Source organism: Bidens hawaiensis, unplaced genomic scaffold (assembly GCF_021521415.1).
Source record: "Bidens hawaiensis isolate Kalapana, Puna unplaced genomic scaffold, B.hawaiensis_p1.1 tig00005663_1, whole genome shotgun sequence".
NCBI lineage: Eukaryota > Viridiplantae > Streptophyta > Magnoliopsida > Asterales > Asteraceae > Bidens > Bidens hawaiensis.
In genome coordinates this window covers 415,667-425,621 of record NW_027491369.1, presented here as the reverse complement: position 1 = coordinate 425,621, position 9,955 = coordinate 415,667, and positions in this window count along the sequence as shown.

Below are 9,955 nucleotides of genomic sequence, written 5' to 3'. Positions count from 1 at the left end.
AACCTCTCAAATTTCCGACTACAGGAAAATTGAGTGTTAAACAAATTAACTAAATGAAAGAAAGATGTAACCGAGAAAGGGGGAGACTTAGCAGCCATTTTAGTGCAGCTCCCGTTGGTGTGGCTCCAAATCCTTTATAAAGGCAAGCCTCCTTGAGTCTTTCAGGAACAGGATTAATTTCCATCCTTTCCCTATATTGGGCAACATGTTCCTCAGGATCGGTGCTCCCGTCATATGTTTTCATGTTGGGAGTTTGGAACTGCTTCGGGATTTCAGCATCACATATGGGCGGAGCGAATCTGGATGATTTGTGACTTCCCTCCGGTATCTCAGGAATTGGACGTATCACTCCTGGGACACTGGATATCATATCCTTTAGCTTATGTAATTCCTTGGCCATGGCTTGGTTGACACCTTAATCCTGCATGGGAACATGGTTAGTATCTAAAGATATAGGATCGTACCAGTTACCTCTTTGTTGGGTGGAGTTTGGTATCCCAGATGAGTATCTGGGGTAAGAGGAGTCAGCAATCGGAGTGGGTCCTCCAGAAGCTATGGTCTGCATGGGGATTATGTCCCCATCATGGACTTCGGAAGATCGTTGATGTTGGGATCCGAAGGATCCTTGATCCTGGAAAAAGGATCCTTGATAAGGAATCCCAGATGACCCTGGCGGAAGCATCCCTGATCCCCTTTGGAACAACGAGGAACTTTGCGATGGTTGACCCATTGACCCATGGTTGAAGCTAGATGGCCCTCGCTGGAAGTCCGAGTATCCTTGAATCTAAGGACCCATGGATCCTTGTTGAAGGATGGGTAATCCTGACTGAAATAGTGAGGATCCTTGAGCCTGCTGACCCATGGACCCCTGTTGAAGGATTGAGGATCCTTGCTGAAACTGTGAGGATCCTTGAACCTGCTGACCCATGGACCCCTGTTGAAGGATTGAGGATCCTTGCTGAAACTGTGAGATCCTTGAACCTTCTGACCCATGGACCATTGTTGAAGGATTGAGGATCCTTGCTGAAACTGTGAGGATCCTTGAACTTGCTGACCCATGGACCCCTGTTGGAGGATTGATGATCCTTGTGAAAGCTGAGCCATGGATCCTGGAGAGGTGAAATCTAGCATCCTGGGCATCAGGGGAGTGAGATCCTCTGCTGGCCTCTTAGTCTTCTTAAGATCTTCTATCTCACGAAGGATCCTTTGGTTGGTCTTGTTCTGCTGCTCCATATATGCTTTAACCTGCGAAAACATAGATGAAACATCACTGTTAGTGTTAACCACCGGGGTAGCAGCAGCGGTTTTTGAGCTCTGGAAGACTAGTAGTTGCGTCTTGCTTCCAGCAGCAGCAGTTCGTTGTGCTCCCGTGATTGGCGGAAGCATCGGTGGCAAGGTCCTTGATGAGAGAGAGACCGAAGACGACATTGTTGATGAAGCAGAGGTGGATTGAGAGGCCATTGAAAGTGATATGGGTATGAAAAATTGTAAATTGATAGGAATAATTCGGATTATAGCACCAATTGCCCCACGGTGGGCGCCAAATTGTTTTGGACAAAAATCTGCTAAGGATCAAGTATCCAAATCTGTTATGTGAGGTAAGGTGCTAACTCGATAATGGCAAGTGTATAAGCGTAGTATTGGTGAACACAAAGGTTTGATCGAGGGAAAAAGCCCTTAACCAAGATAGTCTTACTTCGGTCAAAACTTATCAAGGTAATCTTTGGTAAAATAACTTCGGTCAAGGATTAATAGGATAATCTTTGGTCGAATTACTTTAGTCAATGATCAACAAGGTAACCTTTGGTCGATGAGTATGTGATTATCGTGGTCTTCGGCACAAAAAACCCCAGACGGTGAAAACTATCCCCGTCAATTATATTGATAAATAAAAGATGGTTACAAGTGCGGTGGAGTATATGATCGAGATTACAAAGTAAGCTAGAGTGTAGAGAGAATGCTAGTTTCTACTCTAGTGTGTGTGTTAGTACATGTGTTTACCTACTAGATCATAGCTCGTTTAAATAAGAAATATCACTAACAATATTCCCTAACTATCCGGAAGTCTTCAACTTAGCCGCTCCACGACCTTTGACCACGTGCCAATAGCCATCCAGTAGCGAGATAAGCGGGAGAATGAGTCTTATAGCCGTTGCTGATATTTGCACGTTCATCTTCTCATGAGTTCGTCCATTAACAGTTACATTGAAGTAGGATCCAGGATCCATGCTCCAGCTAGAGAATGCTCTGTGAGGACAATTGATGCAAGTACGTCTTAAAGTCGTCACACCTGTCTAACACATCACCATACTAAACGCAATCATTAGTAAACAAGTAATACCGAGGATCGTCCATCCTTTATATCCTGATATATATTTCAAGGATAAACTATTCATAAGACAATCAAGGATAAAGGATCCTCAGTATAGAATTCATGGCCTAACATTTATAAAGAAAATAAATACAACAACAAGTCCTATCTATCCGCCACTATTCCACGACCCTTCCAACGTTCTTTGACCACGTGCTGAGAGCCTCCAGTAGCGAATTTTAAGGTAGACTCAGTCATAGAGCCGTTACTCCTGTTGAATAATAACCTACACAAGATAAACAATTGTTAATAATACTAACCTCTGAGGATCCTTGATCTTTGACATGGTTCTGGAGTTCTTCAAGAGGATAACTGATCCAGACACATCTTCAAGGATAACATATCCTCAGTAGAGAAAATATCAGTCCTAACACTAATAACACCGTTGTGTAATAATATGTAAAAATAATGATAAAATAACAACAAATTATCTAATACATAAAACACAATGATTAATACATGTTACACAATAACTTGAAACATAAAACACAATGGTGAATACGTATAACACAATGATCTAAAACGTAAGACACAATGGTGAATACGTATAACACAATGACTTAAAACGTAAGACACAATGGTGAATATATATAACACAATGACTTGAAATGTAAAACATAATGGAAACAACATATTACATAATGACTTGAGCGCAATATGCAATGAACGCAATACTATTTTTCTCAAATTAAATGAATTTGTCATATGTTAATCCGAATAAAAGACAATAAACTTATTACACAACGACTAAAAGTTAATGACGAACAAAACGACACTATGACGTAATCTTTGTTTTAATTTTTGTCTTTAATATGAGTACCAATTGAAAAAACATAATGAACAACAAAAAAACACAATTAAAAAAACCCATTAATTTTTTTTATTTTTATATAACAATATGATATTCATATTAAAGATAAAAAACGCTTATTATTATGGTGAGTTTTTTTTTAAATAATGTCGTATGAAAAAGTTATCGACATTTTAAAATGATGGGGGAATTGACATGTGCCTTACATGTGGAGAGAGAAAGTCAACAAATGTGGGTTATTACATTCATGCCCTTTCCATCAATTTTTATTTATTAAATTAATCTCAGCCATTCAAATCTAAGATCAATGGACTGAATTCCTTCTCACCATTCTCATTTTTGTTGTCCTTTGTATTTTAACTTTACCCTATATATGTATACATTTTATTTATCTATTTCCTGGTACGATATTATTATATATAAATATCAAAATTTAGGATTTAATCTAAACGAACCAACAAGCCGAGTTAACGAGTCGAGCCAAGATCGAGCCACAAGCTGAGCTGGCCCTGGCTTGAGCTCGACTCGTTTAGAAATCGAGTCGAGTCGAGCTAATTTAGAATCAAGCTTTTTCAAGCCGAGTTTTTTTCAAGCGAGTCACAAGCTTTTTGAACAGGCTAACTCACCCACACATTGCACTATGATAATCTATTTCCTAAATCTACAATTTTGTTTACCGTAACACTCAAAACATTTATCCTTTTAGGAGTTATACCAATAGATTAGAAGTACTTTAGTTTTATTAAACTTTATTATCACTGGAGTTTTATATATATATATATATATATATATATATATTTTATGATCAGTGCTATTTTAAAAGTTATGGCAAGAAAGTAAAACAAGAGTAAAAGACTATAAACCATTACTTTAAAAAAGGTAATGTGAACAACAGAAAGAATAGGTATAAACAACGTAGAAAAAGCGAGACCGACACGTTGGATTATGTCACGTAAATGACATCCGCTACGTCTAATCCTGTCCGTTCATTTATTTAACACAAATTTTTACACCGATTATATGCATGGTAGTCGTGTGAGTCACGCTAACTAATATTCATATTTCTTCATCATTAAGACATATTTAGTCTTAATCACATTTTCATAATACAACTCCTTTTTCAATCCGGGAACAATAAACACGATTACTATACTGGTATTGAAGTTGTTCGAACAATATTAGTTTCGTTTGTCATGGTGAATAGTAAATTCTAACTGTTTTTTCCCTTTTGAAAATGAACAAAACGAAGCTAAAAATAAATACGTCGTAACAATATATTTGAAATTTTATAAAAAAATATGTTCTTTTTAGAAAAGCGAAGCGGCTAAATGATGTAAATTTATATAAAATAAAATAAACTAAATATGAGATAGTTTTGATATAGTATATTATTATCTTCTTATAAAATTTATATCGAGAGGTAGATAAAAAATAGTCACGTCGCTGTGACATAGTCGAGAGTTTTAAAGACATTGTATCTTGAAAGGTATAAGATAAAACTAGATATGTAAATAAACCGAACCATGACCACGTTCGTGTTCACCCGTCTAGTTTTTGCTGGACCAACTTTTGTGACAATGCATCTTCTTTTTTTGTTACTTTAATTTCAAAATTAGTCATTTCATTTAATGTTCGAAAAATCATCACGTTGAAGATGGTTATGGTCGTCGCATTAAACATATATTTAATAAGTACTGGCAAAAATAATAAAGATTAAAAATCAAAAATCAAAAATCCCAAAGCATGATGAATCACGACTGTGTAATTTACTTTGAAGGTTCCTAAGATGGAAGTATGCTCACATGAACGGTCCATGGAGGATATACTATCGGTACCGACCGGTCTCGGTTTTGAAAATCTCGATCCCGAAAATTACGAATTCTTGGTATCGGTACCGGTACTGGTACGGGACCGGGACGATACCGGGATTGAAGGTAAAAATTCAGGAAATATAGGTCCCGTCCCGTACCGGTACCGAAACAAAAAACATTGGTACCGGTTCGGTACCAACGGTGGGTGGTGGTGGTGATGGACGATGGTGATGGCGGACAATGAGTGGTGATGTGGATGGTGGTGGCAGGTGGTGGTGGTGGTGGACGGTGGTGGTAGTGGACGATGGTTGTGACCAACAGTGGGTGGTGGTGGTGGTGGTGATGGACGGTGGTGGTGGTGGGTGGTGGATGTGGTGGCGGACGGTGGGTGGTGGTGGTGTTGGACATTGGGTGTTAATAGGATGTTAAAAAATGTAAAGATGTGTGATGATGATGGATATTAGTTTACTTTTTAAGACCATAAAGTAATTTTAAAATCTTTTTTTTAACAAGCGGTATTCAGAGGCTTATGTCTGCACGTCCACACACATAAGCCTATTACAGACGTTTGAAGCAAAAACAAACACAACCTTAATATTTAGTCGTATTTCTTCCAGGTTTAATTCAAAGTGACAAGTAAACTTGCAAAGAAAAAAAAAGTCAATGAATAATAATCAAACTTCATAACCTTCCAATACTCTCATTGGAAATGATATAATTAGATTGGAAAAATCACGACAACAAAACAAAAGTAAAACTCTTTAGTTGAATAATATAAAATTTATCTATAATTTAATGATTTTCAATAATAAAATTGGACAAAAAAATGTATCATGTAAGAAAAAGAAATAAAAACGAAAAAACATTAATAATTATATAATGTTTTGAATGAAAGTGATAAAAGTGACTAAACCAGATTGAAGAAAATAATTTATTTTTATTAATTTGATTTTAAAATTTCTCATTCAATTATTCATTCAATGTGTAATCGTAGCACGTTGTCACGTTGACGACAGTTATGGTCGTCGCGAAATTTATATATTTAACAAGTACACTAATATTATATATGTTATAATAAAAAATAAGAGAAAGAAAACCAAATTTCTGAGCATGATCATGATGAGTCACGAGTCACAACATCATCAATCTCATTATTTAAAAGAAAATATCAAAAGGTGTACGTGACAAGTAAAAAGGTAAAAAAACTATCTATTTGATAATTATTTTTTAAGATTATTTTAAATAATTTTAAGACCAATTGAATTTTAATACTTCCAACTTAACGTAGTTGGTCTATAATATTCTTAACTTTAAAAATAGTTGTCACTTGTCCCAACTTTCACACTATTTGTTTTCATTGGACCTCCGTTAAAAAAAACTTGTCGACGTTAAGTTTTTTTTCAAATTTCAAACTGATATTTTAGGGCTTTTGATCGGAATGAGGATACGAGTCAATTGATGTAAAACTTACATCCAAACGGTGGTCCAAACGACTAAAGGATGCTTTAATTCCGGTGTTTAAACTTTTAATTAACAAAAATCAAGTTGTTTGAAGCGCCGTTTCGAGTTAAGTTTTAAATCAGTCGATTCATATTCTCATTCCAATCAAAAGCCCTAAAATATCAATTTTAAATTTGAAAAAAACTTAACGTTGTTACGTTTTTTTAACGGAGATCCAATGAAAACAAATAGTGTGAAAGTTGGGACCAGTGACAGCTATTTTTAAAGTTGGGATTATTATCAGGCAACTGCACTAAGTTAGGATTATTAAAATTTAATTCTTCTAATTTTAATTATGCCTTATTAGTAAATAATAGCTCTAATTTCAAATTTGGTGACAACCAAACTAAAAATGTATTTGTTTTTGACGGCTCACAACTAACGGATGATTAACTTTGTTAGTTTTATATTGAGATGACACTCATTCAAATTTTCTTTTTTCGCACCACGCCGGAAACCTGCAACTCGCCTCCATTCTTCCCAACACCGTTACACCGTCTCTATCTCTCTTTCCGATCACTTTTCTTGCCACTTTCCCCTTCACTTGAAACTCGACTGATGTGTCGTCATTGTTGTGTCCGGCGAAGTCCACCATCGTCAATCGTGCACCATTTGATGTAACTAATACATTATTTGACTCGTTTTGATCCCTTTAATAAAAGCCATGTGTTTATTTTGTAAATCGTGTAACTCTGATTTCGAATTTTTGAAAATAAAATTGGGTTCGGGGTCTAGGGTTTGGCCAAGGAAGAAGATAAAACTTGCTTCGTTTTCTAAGTTTTTGATGTGTTTTAGAGAGAGAGAGAGAGAGAGAGACGGTGTAACGGTGTCGGGGGGAATTAAGGCGAGTTACATAATTTATTTACTCAATCAACGGCCTATTCCGCAAGTTTTGGCGTTACTGGAAACCGTTACTATAATCATGATTATGTAAATGGTTTCACAATAGAAGTCGTGCTCACATTTTATTACATCTCTTCAATGATTTTGCCAAGTTAACCAAAAATTTTATTGTGATTTTGTGTTTGATACAAGCTTACGTCACCCCCTAGAACTCACCTCATTCTCATGTTATCATATTTCACGCAATCATATCCTCAAATACTTATGAACTCAAGTTTGTTTCACATATGAAACTCATCGTACAATGTTATTGTTAATTGTATCGTTGTTTATCCCAACCTCATTTTCACTTATCGGATTTCTCATTTTCACTTATTGGGTCCTCCTTTCCACTTACCAGAGTTCTCATTATCATGTTTCGCTTATCGATTTTATTGTTAAATGTAGTACCTCGATTTATAGACATTGACATTGATGACTTTTTACTTCAAATCTCACTTCATATTGTTTACCCTAAATATTTTTTTATATATTCGACCATCTATACTTGTTTAAACCGAATTGCTATTTTCACATTGGTTTATATCGTAAGATTTTTAGTTGTTTCAATTATTCATCCCATTTTTCCTACTTATTTAAAAGCCAACCTTAAAATTTTTCAACCGCTAGTATTGGTTTGTCAATATTGGTAAAAATTTAACAGATTTGATTTATGTTTCTATTATTTAAGGATTTCAAAGTAAATATGTCTCTTAAACCACACAATTGAACGAACCATGTGGACCATACGTCGATCTAAATAATTATGGGTGCACACTTAATTATCGAAATCCTCGTATGGAAGCCATAGTAAGTGCGGTTGTGTGCGATAACTCAGACCTGAGAATGATAGCAGAAAAACGGTAGAAATGCAAGATGACAAGGGCATGGTGGATACGTCACTGGTACATCCTATATATAAGTGTCTTTATTATGTTTCTCATTTGTGGTGTTTCTCGAGTCATGTAAGGGTTTGACGTTACTTTTTTTGCTCAAAAATTTTCTTACAATTGCTTTACTAAAAGCGACATTAGTTAGTAATTACCTATTTTCCTTAAGTCTATTTTAATTTCGGGACAAAATTTTCTAACGTATGGAAGACTGTGACATTCGTCATTTTCCGATTCGATTCGTTTTTGCCTTCGTATTGTAAACCAACCCGGTTCGTATCCTGAACCCTTCGATATTATTAAAATGATAGATTTTATGTTTCATAATCATCTCACGCTTGTCGGATCGCGAAAACACCTTTTACAGCTCTTAAAATGCTCCTATAACGCTCAAAACACCTCAAAACGAACTGAAGGGACCAAATCTGCCAAACAACCAAAGCTGCTGACCAACCCAACCCCTCTAGCACGCCGTGCCGCGCGGCCAAGGAGGCTAGGCTGGTCGCGCGGCGCCTAGCCACATCTGCAGTCACCAGCTCGTTTTTTTGTTGTTTGTTGCTTTGTTTGACTTGTTTAACCAATCAAAAACACATGCAAACCTTAAAATAAAACATAGAAATAAACCTTGACCATTACCCTATATAAACAAGCTCATCTCTTCCATTTCAACATATTCATTCATTTTCAAACTCTCTCAAACAAAGTTCTAAGCTTCAACCTTCAAGTTCCTTCTTGTTTGACTTCTAAGAGTCAACAAGAACCATTCTTTGATTTTAACTAACTCCATATGATTAAAGCTTGTTGTTGCAACATAGATATAATATATACCCCTTGTTGAGTTGTTTCCTTCGGTTTTCACTTCTTCCGGTCATTGGTCGGTTGCGGTGGAAAACTATAATGCAAGGCTACATGAAGGACTATTATAATCCTTGTTTATATATAATTCGTTTAAGCTTACTAATCTTGTTTAATTTTTGTTCATTTTAGTTTTGTAAACTCATTTTTCTAAATTCAATGGTATTGGGTATGTGGCCACCATTTTCGGTTTCATCCAGAGTCAAGAGCCGAACCAAAACCGAACTTTTGTTTAATACTTTATTGCTAACATATTGTATGAAAGATTTGAGTATTATTATTTTTAAGTTTATCTTAATGAGTTCTATGGTATTGGATATGTGGCAACCATCCTCGGTTTTATTCCGAGTCAAGGACCCAACCAAAACCGAACTCTTGTTTAAATGCTTTATATTTAAAATGATTTATTAATATGTTACAAGCAAGATTTGTGCATTATAATTTCTAAGTTCATTTTAATAAGTTCTATGGTATTGGGTATGTAGCAACCATCCTCAGTCTTATTCCGAGTCAAGGACCGAACCAAGACCGAACTAAACCGAGTTCACTAGCTTAAGACACACTAGTGTGTTTTGAGCCACCGAATCTCACATTTTCTCTAAAACTATTTAATAAACTAATTTTAAATGTTTTCTTAAAATACAAACTTGATCTTATAACAAGGTTGGACCGACAAAGCCAAACACTCGCTTAACAGACGTTGAGGTTCTTCCTAATAGAACTACACACTTGGTTAAGTTTCTTTTAATTTTATTGAGTTATCTCATGACATGTATCACTTTGGAATGTCGTGTTCGGACTTGACTATTTATCAAGACCCGAACTGACTAACCGG